Genomic DNA, 14,080 nt, shown 5'->3' on the forward strand with positions numbered 1-14,080 from the left:
TGGGGTACAGGCCAGAGGTGCAGGGGCAGCGAGAGGCTTCACCAGAGACAGAGTGGGGAGCAGAACAGGCAGATCGACGAAGTACACTGCTGTGGTCACCTTCGGGGCAAACGGGAATCGAACTCATGTGGAAGCCGTTTTAGATTCTCAGTGCTGTGCTTTAACCCGCTGCGCCACCAGGGAGGGCCTAAATCAAGTTTTAAAATTATTTTTTGATTTCATAAAGGTTTTCTTTAAGACCACTGTTTCTCTTGCATGGTGATGTTAGTGATTCTGAACATAATTGCATCTCAGAATTACCCGGATTGGGGAGGTGGATTTAAAATACGTATGTCCTTTCACACTTTACATGCTGTCCTCCAAATGCCGTTAAGTTTCTTCGGGTTGTCATATTAATGTGTTTTTAGATTTTTAAAAAAAAGAAGTATGTAAATATTACTGTAATTAAATAAAAATAAATAGCATAAAATCTTAACTTTATGCATTGACAGAACAATTAAAATGAATAGTAAACTTTAAATAAGCATTAATAAAATAAGTTTTGGAAGAAAAAAATACACAGGTGTAGGCCCAACCCACAGACTCTCGCATTGTTCAGTCTGGGTGAGGCCCCAACACATGTGGGAAGGTACCTCCTTGCTTTATGAAAATTCACCTTATGCCCGTTAGCTTTTACAGGAGACCTGCATTCGTATTTGTTTTCACTAACTAAAAGACAACTAAGAGAATTTTCACTGTTACAGCAGAAGTGAAAATAGCTTTCAGCCTTTGTTTTGCTGCAGACATAGCAAGGCAGTGACCAGCAGGAGCCACCCAGGGCAGCCCAGTCACTCTCCTTCCCTGGAGACTTTATACGGGATGTGCACTTAGCGCATGACTCTGCTTTTACTATATGCATGTATTATTTTTCTACGTAGTATACTTGGTAGATTATTTTTGGCATCTGTGTATTTTCTAAAAAATTTCCATGTAAGTTAATAGTAATTGTTTCTTCGAGTTACACCATTTCAGCTCTGTAAATGTTTCTAGAAATATTCTACTTTTGGATTTCAAGGGGAAACCTGTAATGGAAATAGATATGTGTGGTTGAAAGCAAAGGTAAAAATGAGTACTACTAGAGAAATAACTATATAGAAATGTCACAGAGAACACTAATGGATTAAAGTTGTCAAAACCCAGCCTTCATTTGTGATGTGCGGCTATATCATATCTAATGACGTGAGTGGATTCTGCTGGGCATAATCTTTTGTTGAAAAGTTGACATAGAACAAAACTTGAAACATTTCTATGAGAAGTAAAATTCCTCATTCTTTATCCTAAAAAGAATTTTTTCATTTTTCTCTTTTATTTTCCAGTTCTCTACACACTCATCTATTTTTACACACAAAAAACAATGTGTGTTTTATAATCACAATGTAAATGCCATTCTAAACATACTGGCTTTTAATTTAAGATTTATCAAAAATATTTTTGACATTTCTGTAGTCTTCATTCTGATTTTTATTGATCACATAAATATGACATCTTATTGGTGCAATATGCTTTTCTTAATCATTTTCCATAGAAACTTACAGATTTGGGCTGTAATAGATATCCCTGTAATAAACATCTTTGTACATCTAGATTTTTGCTTCTGTGAATTAGTTTCTTTGGATAAGTTCCCAGGAGTAGAGTTGTTAGGTCAAAGGTACAGAACATCGGCGTGACTCTTGCTACATATTGCAAGGAACGCAGTTTAAAAATACCATGACTGTATGTGCAGAAAATGGGTCTTGTTATAGCTGTATCAGACTCCCATATACTGGACAGGGACTGCACTCCAGTGTAGTGAATTCCAGAGACGTGTCTGTATGAAGGTAAACACAGGAAGATACAACTTCCAAAAAATTTTTAGTCAAATTTTTGCACATAGCTGTCAATGAAAATGATACTTTCCATATGACTTTTGGGGAATTCTCACATTTTTATTTTAATTAAATAAGACTAAATGTACCCATGTATCTGAATGGTTGTTCTCCACATTAGAGATCAATGTATTCCTCCTGGTTATTTTAAGAAAAGAAATATAGCTACTTGCTTTTGTATCATTTATAATCCAAAACCAAATTACATTTCTTGCTCATAATAGGTTGTCAAATATTTGTTGAATGAATGAATGTATAACTGTTCTACTCATTACCTATTTTTAATATTTAATACTTAGCTGACAAAATTAATATAAAATGCAAGATCTTCAGTTTTACAAATCAAATTAAGGAAAACTGAAGTTAAGAATATCACTCCTAAGAATTAAATTTGAATTTTTTAGGCCATGATTGGTTTGATATACATTCTTTCCTCTGGTTGTTTAACTGAACGATTTTAATGTATAGTAGATAAAGTAATAACAATATCAGCAATAACATAACACCAACAGCTGCCAATTGCCTTATAATTTAGAGATGCTTTTCAGTTCCTTCAAATTTGTATCTGTTTCCTTAGCCCTCTCTATGTTTTATCACTGTTTTTTTTTTTTTTCCCTACAGAGTTTCAACTCTAAATTGATGTTGAAAATAGACTTGCACTAGGCACCAGCTGTCGTTTCTTTGGATGTTTCAATTATGTCATTCTTTTGGATTTAAGTAATTGTAAATCTATAATCTATTTCAAAATAAAAACCCTTCCAAGCTCTTTGTATTTTAAAGTGTGCATATATTTATAATCAACTGCCTTAAATCTCACACACACTGGGATCATGAATACAGCTTTATTTATAAAGGAAAATGTGGGTGTCAAAAGTATTAACCTACAATACCTACAAGAAAAATAATTTTTATACTGAAAAGGGAAGCCATATAAAGCAGGGGACAGTCATTGAGAGGGAGTTGGGAGACTGGGGTCTACTTCTGCCCCATCTTTCATGACTGCCACTGACTAGCTGCCAGGTCTCCTCTCTGTACCTGCCAGTTGCTTTCCTTCCTCCACATGTCCTCACTACACACTTAGCTCTTGAGCATTACCACAATGCCATTCTTTACAAACATGCAGCTCATGTATGTTTGTACAAAAATATATATATATATGTATATATTTTTTTCTACCTAAGATACCCTTCATTAACTCTTTGTCTGGTAAATTCATGATCATCCTTCATAGTAAATTCAGCACAGTTAGGCCCTCCCTGGTGGCGCAGCAGGTTAAAGCGCAGCACTAAGAAGCTAAAGCCACTTCCGCATGAGTTCGATTCCTGCCTGCCTGGGAGGTGACCACATGGTGCGGCAGACCTCTCCTGGCCCGCCCGCTGCTCCCCTCAGCAGTGTACTTTGTAGATCTGCCTGCTCTGCTCCCTGCTCTGTCTCTGGTGAAGCCTCTCGCCGCCCCTGAGCCTCGGGCCTGTACCCCCGTTCTGTATGCACAAATAAATATATATATAAAAAAAAATTCAGCACAGTTAACTCTCCCTTGACAGGAAGAAAACTTTCCTGCAGCTTAGCTATCTCCACCCCTTTCCAAAATTAATCGAATAAACCTGGAGCAGTCACAAAAATAATCCATTCCTTTCCTCTCTAGGAGTACGAGGCACATTTATTCATTCATTCAAATATTTTGTTAAATTTCTACTCTTCTAGATGCTAGAAAAACAGTGGTGAACAATTCAGATAAATCTTCATAGGGTTTTTGACTTAATGGGGATAGATAGTGAACTAAATAAGCAAGTCATTTGGGGAATGTTTAAGGTGCTAAGTGCTTATGGATAAAAATGGAGCTAAAATAGGAGTGAGGGTAATGTGTAGATGAAGAGATGAAGATTATGAAAGATTGAAATAGGGGAGATCCATGAGAAGGTAGTGCATGGTTAAAGACTTGAAGTGTAATCAAGTCTTTAATCATGACTGAAACCAAGGACCATTGCAGGTGGTGTCCACTCCCCACCCCCGGGGGGTTGCTGGTGAGGAGGGGCTATCTTGGAAAGGAAATAGAAGTGACTGCAGAATGGAGAGAGAGAGTTTGAGTTCCTTCAGCATTTTGAGGATCAGTGGATTTCAGCCTCTGACCACGCAGATTTTGCAGAAGGCTGTGCTGCGGAATTCTGAAGGTAGAGGCCTTAGAGAGGAAGAGGCTTTGCAAATAGCCGAGCAACTGAAAGAGTTCCTGGTTTTTCTGTGGTTACAGCCTGGCTTAGCTGTAGCGTGAGGCCGTTCGTCAGGTCCTTTGGTGGCTGTGGCTGCTGTCCTGAGGGTCCCTCATCTGGTTCTGTGCTGGAACATCCTGCAGCACTGGGAGCATCTCCTATAGTGTCTTCTGCTGTGTTCATGAGTTGGAACCTGGCCTGGAGTCCAGCTGCTGTGTGCCACAGGTGGGCAGAGGCAGGAAGACGCCATCTTAGACATATGGCCTATTGTTTGGGAGAGGAGCTGCACATCCTCAGTGGTGGGAAGACACCACCAAGACAACAGTCTTTGTGCAGGACAGTACTGGACACGACTTTGGGTAAAGTGAACGGCCATTACTGGTCTCCATAAATCTTTTTTTTCCTGTTAAATAAATCCCTTCATTGTTGTTTCCTAAGCATGAGCAGTCTTGCATTTGTGTGCGTGGGTGAAGAATGTAGACAGTATTTGGTAAAGTATTTGTGCAGCGGGGTCTTGGCCAGTTTAGAGTGCATTGCCGCCTGGCTATCAGAAGAAGGTGAGGAAGTGAGTAACGGATACCTGAGAAAGAGAACTCCTCCAGGTAGAGGAACAGCAAGGAAGCCCATGTGGATTAAATAGAGTAAGCAGGAAGAACAGTAGTAAAGATTGGATCAGAAAGGGAATAGATTGGAGGGGAGCCCAGGTTTTATGGGGTCTTTGTGAGAACTTTGGCTTTTATTAGGAGTGAAATAGGAAGCCATTGGAGGATTGGTCAGAAAGCTGACTTGACTTAAGTTACTATTTAAGCGTTCCTTTGATCTACAGGATATGGATTATCCTATTCAACAACACAGCCATAGGAAGATGGTGACTTGAACTAGGATTGCAGCAGGGGAAGTGGTGAGAAGTGGTTCGATTCCAAATATATGTTGAACATAGAATCAGCAGGATTAAATGAGAGAATAAAAAACAAAGATGAAGATGACTTTGAGGTTTTTGGCCTGAGCAACTAGGAAGATGGAACTGTTAATGAATTGAGATGGTGAAGGTAGTAGAAAGAGCAGCTTTAGAAAGAAAGATAAGAAATTTAGTTTGGAATATGTTGAGTTTCAATGCTTATTAGCCTTTAAAGAAGAAATGTCATGTTTGGATATATAAATCTGGAGTTTGGCAGACATCTGCTGGAGATAAAAATTTTGAGTCTTCAACATTCAATTGATATTTAAAGCCATGACACTAAATGAGATCGTGAAGGGAGTGTTTGTAGAAAGAAAATACAAGAGGTCCAAGCCAGAAGGCCACAGTATTCTACTGCTAAGTGATTAAGCCTCCTGGTCTGTTATATTGATAGCATGTTCACATTTTATTGTAACTGTTGTGGTTGCCTTATACTTCCATTGAACTATGATCTCCCTGATGGAAAAGACTGGATCTTATTCATTTTTAACAGTTTTATCTGAGGTACAATTTACCAACTAAAACCCTTTTAAGCACACAATTCAATGGTTTTTAGTTCTCACTCATTTTTATATTTTCAGTGACAGATATATGGTAAGCACTTAATGAATGCTCTTAAAATTTATATTTAATTTTCTCCCTCTCACCCCTGATACTGAATTTTTAAGTGAATTCACAAGTGAATTGTATCTGATTGAAAATTGGCCCTTCACATGACAGGGTATTACTTCGTGTACAAAATAAGGGTGCAGACTAGGGGATTTTTTTTTATCCTCTTTCACCTTTGACATTTAAATGTTCCAAATGTTTGTTTAAGAGACAAGGAGTAAGCCTTGGTGAACTGCTCATGTTTCCCCATCACTGGCTTTAATAATTGCATAAAGGCATGAAATGTTATAATAAATTTTTTACCCACTGAGAAATTTGTTTTCACTGTTGAGTTAGGTCATAACTATTAAACATGTAGTTTGGTATTAACATCTCACCAGGAACCACACATAAGAGAATAATAGAGTGGAAATGGAAACTTAACATCTTTATAGCATTCTTTGGTTTATAATACATACACACAATAATACACATATATATTACATTCATATATATACATATGTATATCTATAATCTTAAGAACATTTCAGAGGAAACTGGGAGGAAAGAGTAATTTCTGACTCATTTTATGATACCAGTATTAACCTAACATCAAAACCAAGCATAGATATTACAAAAAAAGAAAGCTACAGACCAATAATTTCCAAGAGCAAAGTGTGTAAAAAAAACCTAATTTTTTTTCTTTATTGAGGTAACCATTGGTTTTTCAACTTTGTATATGATGTTGAAAACAGGTTCACACCTCTTCAGATGTATGTTACCACACCGCCCCATCGTCAAAGTACTCATAGTTCTTTACCCTAGAGCACTGGATCCCTTCTCAGTTTTGCTCCCATTCCTTAACCTCTCTCCCTGTTCAGCGGCTTCAATACTGCATTTCTATTTCTGGAGTTTGTTTTGGTTTAGTTTTCTCATTTCCTTAGTTGTTGTGATTTTTCCTCTATATTCCACTTAAGTGAAATCATCTGGTATTTGTCTCTCTCCTTTTGACTTATTTCACTTAGCATAATCCCCTCTAGTTCCATTCATATTGTCACAATAGCAAGATTTTTTTTTTAAGGCAGCTAGATATATATTCCATTGTATGAAAAATACATGGACCACACCTTTTTAATCCACTCATTTGTCCTTGAACATTTAAGTGTTTCCATAATTTAACTATTGAAAATAATGCTGCAGTGAACATAGTTGTGCATTAGTCCCTTCAAATTAGTGTTTTCTAATTCTTTGGGTATATACATAGGAGTGGAATTGCTAGATCATATGGTAGATCTATTTTTAATATTTTGAGGAGCCTCCATATTGTTTAATATTTTTTATGTTCCTGTTGACCATTTTTATGTCTTCTTTGGGGAAGTGTTAGGGGAAAAGGATGTTCTGAAGGAACTCTACAGATACAGGTTTTGTGGACTCCACCCCCACTCCAGACACCTAAACTACATATCCTAGCAACACCAAAGAGAGGACTTCTATGACATGAGGGCAGAGTTAAGCAGCCATGTTTGTTACAACTACAAATTCCAGCAACACCAAAGGGAGGACTGCTAGAACCAAGGGTAAAGTTAAGCCGCCATTTTGGGTTTTTTGATCTAAGACCAGACAGGTTGGGCTGAGGGTCTCTCTCTTTCTCCTTGCCTCATGGCTGGTGGCTGGTTGCTTAGTTCTTGATCAGCTTTCAGTATGCTATTGGGGTTCCAGGTCAGCAGAACTGGCATTAGTTAATTTGTATCTCTCTCTCTTTCCCTGAGTTGTTCTTTTCTTTTATTTCCCTTGTAAGTAAACCCATTATTGAACTTTTGTGTGTATCTGCAGTTGAATCTTAAGCTCACAGGTGAGGACCCACAACCAGGCTGTGAAAGAAGTATCTGTAACAGAAGTATCTACCTCTTTTGCCTATTTTTTGATTTCATGACTTTTCTTTTTATTGAGTTGTATGAGTTCTTTGTAGCTCTTTGTAGATCTGACATGTTATTAACCCCTTGTCAGATATATGATGTACAATTTTTTTCTCCCATTCTTTGTGTTTTAATGATAGCCTCTTTTGCTCAAGTGTTTTAGCTTGATGTAGGCCCAGTCACTTATGTCTGCTTTTGTTTTCCTTGTCATTGGAGTCAAGTGCCCCAACAAACCCCTGAAACCAATGTTGTGGAGTGTTTGAGTGTTTTGCCTATCTTCTCTCCCTTGTTTTTTTTTTTTTTTTTTTTGATGGTTTCTGGTTATACATTCAAATTTTAACCCATTTTGAATTAATTTTTATGTATGGTGCAAGAAACTGGTCTAGTTCCATTTTCCTGTATGTGGCTTTCTGGTTTTCTGAGTACCATTTTCTGGAAAATCCTTTCCTTTCTCCATTGTATAGTCTTGGCTCCTTTTTAATAGATAAGCTTCCACAGAAATGTGGGTTTATTTCTGGATTCTCAATTCTATCCCATTAATGTGTGCATCTTTTTGAAAATTCTAATAACACACACACTGTTTTGATTACTATAGTCTTGTAACATTATTTCACATCTAACAGTGTGATACCTACTTTCATCTTCATTTTTAAAATGAGATTGCTTTGGCTATTTTGGTACCTTTTGTTGTTCCATGTAATTGTCAATAATGTTTTCTCTATTTCTTTGAAGAATTCCATTGAAACTTGGATTAAGATGCCACTGAATCTGCATATTGCTTTTGGATAACAATGAGAGTGAACCTCATGTAATCTGTTTGGATCTCAGTTGAATAAAGGGCAGAGTTTTTTCTGTCTTATTGCTTCAGCTTGGGCATCTTATCTCATCTGCTCTGGCATTTGGAGTGGGATTTACACTACTGCCACCACACCCCACCCCCAATTCTTAGGTCTTTGGACTTGGTCTGAAAAACCACCAGCTTTCCTAGGTCTCTCCATACAGTAGATCATGAGATTTCCTAGACTACATAGTCATGTGAGCCAATTCTTTGTAATAAATTTCCTTCTATAATCCACTGATTCACTTTCTCTGGAGAACCCTCACTAATACTGTAGCAAGGCAACCCTGACATGAAATAGGTTGCCTGATTATGGGTCCTCACCCATGTGCTTAAGGTGATCTATAATAATCAACTGTAGGCATGCACAAAAAAAAAAGATTAATAAAGGGTTTATTTACAAAAGTAGGGGAAATGAGGAAATGAATATTTCAGGGAGAAGAAAGTGATAAGTTGGTAATGTGTCCTACCAGTGCCACCAACCTGGTAACCTAATAGCATGCTGAGAGCTGGTAAAAGCCAAGAGCCAAGAGGAGCAGGAGGTGCAAGCTTCTTCCAAAGCCCACATGTCTGGTGTTTTTTTTTTTTTTTTTTAACTTATTTAGTTATATAAAAATAAATAGTGCTGAAGCAATAATGCTTCATAATGCTTCATAATGCTGTGCTTTAACCTGTTGCACCACCAGGGAGGGCCACATGTCTGGTTTCATACCAACCCTGGCTGCTTAACTCCACCCTCAGATCCCAGCAATCCTCCCCTTAATGATGATGGAATTTGTAGTTTCCCATTTCTTGATGGCTTTAGTCTGGAGTGGGGGTGATTCCACAAAACTGTGGAGCTCTTTCAGGGCATTCTTTCCCCCTAACAATACAACTAGCAACTGAGATTTTGGGTGTAGATGTGAAACAACTTGTAATTTTGGTGGAATGAAATATATATTTATCCTCTGACCCCAAACCTACTCATAAGTATTTAACATAGGGAAATAAGAATATATATTCACAAAAAGATACATGCAAGAATATAGCAAATGTATTCATAATAGTAAAAATCTAGAAATAATCCAAGTGCAGCAGAAGAAAAGATAAACTGTGATATATTTTTTAATGAAATATTATTCAGTAATTAAGAAGACTTCTAATACATGGAGCAGTGTGGATAAATCCCAAGACCATTGTATTGAATGAAAAAAAAAAAAGATAAACAAAAAACATACTGGGCTCTCCCTGATGGTGCAATGGGTTAAAGCCTAGCACTATGAAGCTGGCTGCAGCACGAGGTCACAAATTTGATCCCCAGCGCTGACCCACATGGCTCAGCAGACCTCTCCTGTCTCGCCTGCTGCTCCCCTCAGCAGTGGGTCTCAGTCTCTTGCCTGTTCTGCTCCCCCCACTCTGTCTCGGTAAATCCTCTCACCGCCCCTGCATGCCTGTATGCATAAATAAATCTTAAAAAAAAAAAAACACATATTGTATGTAATTCCACTTTTATGAAATTCTAGGAAAATTGTCTAAAGTGACAAAAAGATGGTCTGTGGTTGCCTGGAAAGGGAGGTGGGTGGGGCAGCTGGGACCTAGCCAGTGTTATGTCATGAACCAGCTGTGTGAGCTTGAGCTCCACTTCCCTGCTCCTTAAATTCTTTAAATGTAATAGATAACTAAATAAATACAGGTCACATGCACTAGTTGAATCTCCAAGATCCCAGCCAGCACTACATTCTTGAAACCTGCATCCAGACCCAAAACAAAGGAAACAATTTTGTTAGTTGAGATTAAAATGAATTCCTGAAAGTCAGTATAATTGTGATAGTGAAGGGAGTCATCCACTAGTATAATATTTTTGCCAGAAAATTTTGAGTTAATAGTAAAATAGGCCAGAAAACTAAACAAAGCGTTTTCACTGCAGCAGCAGAAGGCTGTGATTTTGATAGGAAACACTGAGTAAAGGGTGTGGTAAGTAGCAGAGGGGAAGTGAAAGTAAAGAAAGACAACATCAATAAAGTGAGGGCTCTTATCATTATTCAAATTACTTTCCTGAGATAAATTAGGTTAACTGTAAAAGGTAGGTCCATTTATTTTCCTAGTAAGGTATTATTCTTAAACTCTTGTGACTGTTGGTAACAGTTAAACAAACAGACTCCCAAATGCATATAATAAAGGCATTTCGTAAGGCCTTCTCTAAAGGAACATACTTCCTGCTTCACAACAGTCCCACAAAGGAAGAATTATGGTAGAATTAGCCTCCCCATTTTACAGATAGGGAAACCAAGACACACACTGCTATATTTTTATCTTTCTGGGGGAGTAAAAATCCCAAGACATTCTGAATTTGAAAGCACAGCTGACCTCAGAGTTAGATAAGATATCAAGGGTCTGTAACACCTGACTTTCTCTATTGCAGTAAGGATTAAATATGATGTTATATGTAAATTCCTTGGCACATATTCAGCTTTCTGTAAATTGAAGGAATACTTTGAACATGATTTGGAGACTAACACTAAGAAGATCCTGGTGGCAAGACCATTTAAGACAGAAGAGTTTACTTCAACAAAATTAACTTTGTGGTGGAGGAGGCCATGTTCTGGAGCTGTGAAGTAAGGTTTGGTGATTATAGGAGAGATCAGAAACTTTGGCTGGAGCTACAAATTGCGGACAGCTTGTATTGTTTACATGCAACATCAAAGAGACTATAAGTACTGGAATTTCTTAAGATCTTTTCATTTGTCTTAAAAACTCTAGGGGTTGTGTAAAGCATGGGTTGAGGTGCAGCACAGAGAAAAAAGGACCAGTCAGGACATTCTCACAAGGATTGAGTTGAAATTTAATGAAGTTTAGACATGGGGAGCAGAGAAAATGGAACATTTGAAACACAGTGGTAGACTTAATCAAGGTATTGAGTTAGGAAAATGAGAGAAAGATGCTGGAGCTGAAAGATATCTGAGATTTCAAGCATACAAGTAATGACTTGTGATCAAGTGCTTCAATGAAAGGACTAGGTTTGTATAGGAGGATGTGTTTGGTTTGAGATGTTTATAGAACATCCTGTTGGAACTATGGGCCTGAGGCATGAAAGATGAGTCAGCTGGAGAGTCATCCCCTTAAAGATCACAGATGAAGTGAATGAGATCATTGAGAAAGAACATGTAGCATGAGACAAATACTATCAATATTAATACTCACCACAAGGATCTTCCTCTGTGCTTGGGAGCTCTTGGGTAATAGGGGAAAGAGCATCAAACAGCATTGAACCATCCAAGTGTAAGCACTGTGTAGGTTTCCACATGTGTTCTCTCAAAAACATTGTAAGGTAGAAAAAAAGAGGGAAGAGAGCCAAATTCTTTTTAAGTTCCCTACTTCAAGTTTAGGGAGAAAAGGAACTAGAAAAAGGAAGAAAGAACTAGTTTTTTTAAAGCCATGTTAAACCTCCAACAGCCAACTTATCAAATCAGAAGTCCTACAGGATACACACATTGCATGTGCCAACCTAAGGGATTATTTGGGAAGTGTCAAATGTATGGAACAAGAAGCATTATTTAATTGTGCTGTGGAGTGGACTGAGCTGGGCCAGGAAGGTTTTGAGAGGAGATGTGCATGCTGGGTCTTGAAGGTCAGCAGAGCTTAAAGGAGTGAAGGAGAAATCACAACAATGCATGTCCGGGTGACCTATGGCCTTAAAGGCCAAGCATTTCTCTTAACTCAAATGTATGACTAAGGTATAGCAGAAAGTCTCCTACAAACTCACAATACTTATAGCCTTTTCCATGAACTCTAAAATTTTAACTTACTCTAAATGCTATTGAAACATAATAGCTGCTCATCTGGCTTAGTAAAACAGTGATATTTGATCTTGCTTTTAAACATCAATATTTTTTGGCTTTTCTTTTCCTATTTATTTAACTTTTTAAAAGTTTGTTCATTTTTATATTAATTTTTTTTCCTATTTGTTTTAGTTTCAACATTTATTTACCTACCTGTGATTTTTCCAATGTTTACTCTCTGATGTCAAAGAGTATGACATTCTGACTATTGACATTATGCCTGGAGATTTTAAAGGAACAACGAATTCCCAGTTACTTCCACATTAATGGTCCCCAGAGGGAACTCCAGAGGGGCCTGGGAGCAAGGTCATGTCCCAGAGTGTAGTGGACATTCGCTGCTCCCTGGCTTCCCAGTGTCAATTTGCCCTTCTGCTCTTAAAAGTGCTCTGAGCTTGTTGGGAATTACTGGGTTCTTGTGACTATTAGTAAAATGGTCCTGTCTTCTTCTTGCTAAATGTAATAACTGACAAAAGTTGGTCAATCATATGTCATTATAGAAATCATATTTTATTATTAATCAGTACATCTTCAGCAGAGTAACTATTTAAAAAACCTGGAATAGCATTTATTTCAACAGAAATGCTTTGATGTACTATCCTTATTCTGCACCCTGTGAGACATTATTCTTCGGTGTGTTTTGATTTTTTGAGCTCCTGTACATCTTTTTACTGCTTAAAAATATTACAACATACAAATATAATTTTTAAAAATTACAAAATGCAAACAAACCAAAAAATGAACTCATTTCCTGGTCCTACTGGAAAATCCAGTTATTAAAATTACCATCATTGATGTGGGAATCAGGAGTGATAAGAATGAATAAGAAAGCAGCACATGGGACTGTGATGATGGCCAGGGGTGAAATGGTAGTGGGAAGTCCAAGGGGATTACAACTAAGATGAAAAAATGTACAAAATGAAGAGTAGTGTATTTATAAAATAAAAAAAGAAAGTGTAATTAAGAGATATTGTGACAAATGACAGATTGTATACTTCTCTTTCAGTGAATTGAATCATTGTCCACACAGTTGCTCACAGAAGAAATCAGAGAATCATGATTGACAAGCATGATTGATAATCATTGCAATCTTGCAATGCTGGGCCCACTGTTCTTCTCTGCCTGCTGCCAAAGGACAAAAGAAGCAGAAGTTGCAGACCCTGAAGGAGAGAGACTCTTGGAGAGTTCTCAAAGAGAATCATGTTCTATATTGGGAGACGTAAGCAGAGGGTTGTTGTATAGAGACTCCTGTGTTCTCTGCCTTACTGGTTGAGGTTGGGCCATACTCATCTTTGTTGTCTTAGCTCTCACGTGAAGCCATTACCTCATTCAGGCTGTGTCCAGCAGTGTGCTTGTTAATATTTAACAATTGGCTCTCTGGAAAAAAGAAAAAGGTCTGGTTTATAGTATTTGCTGATTTTTGTGTTTTAAAATTGCCAACCCAACTTATGTGGTGATCAGTGTGATATTATTGAATACAACATTGGAAAAAGATGCTAACAATCAGCTCCTTTAAATTCTAGCAATTGCCGGTGTGTCTCCCGACAGTATAACATGATTCCCCTTGAGGAGGGCCCATTCCCCGAGTCTCTCTCCTTCAGAGTTCCTGCAATCCCTGCTTCCTTTGGGCAGCTGAACTGATTCTAGCTCTCAACATTATTCTTTGTGATCTATCTACTTCCTGCACATATCTTTCAAATTGTCCATTTGTAAGAAAACAAACCAACTGTTCTCTCTCTCCTTCTCTCTCTCTCTCACTCACACCTCAAATTATCATAATTTGAAGGTGCCATCTTTTTCAGATAGGTACAGTGGCAACCAGATTTCCCTTTCTGGGATACACATTCGTGTGCA

Source organism: Condylura cristata, unplaced genomic scaffold, assembly GCF_000260355.1.
Source record: "Condylura cristata isolate star-nosed mole 26May11 unplaced genomic scaffold, ConCri1.0 scaffold00010, whole genome shotgun sequence".
NCBI lineage: Eukaryota > Metazoa > Chordata > Mammalia > Eulipotyphla > Talpidae > Condylura > Condylura cristata.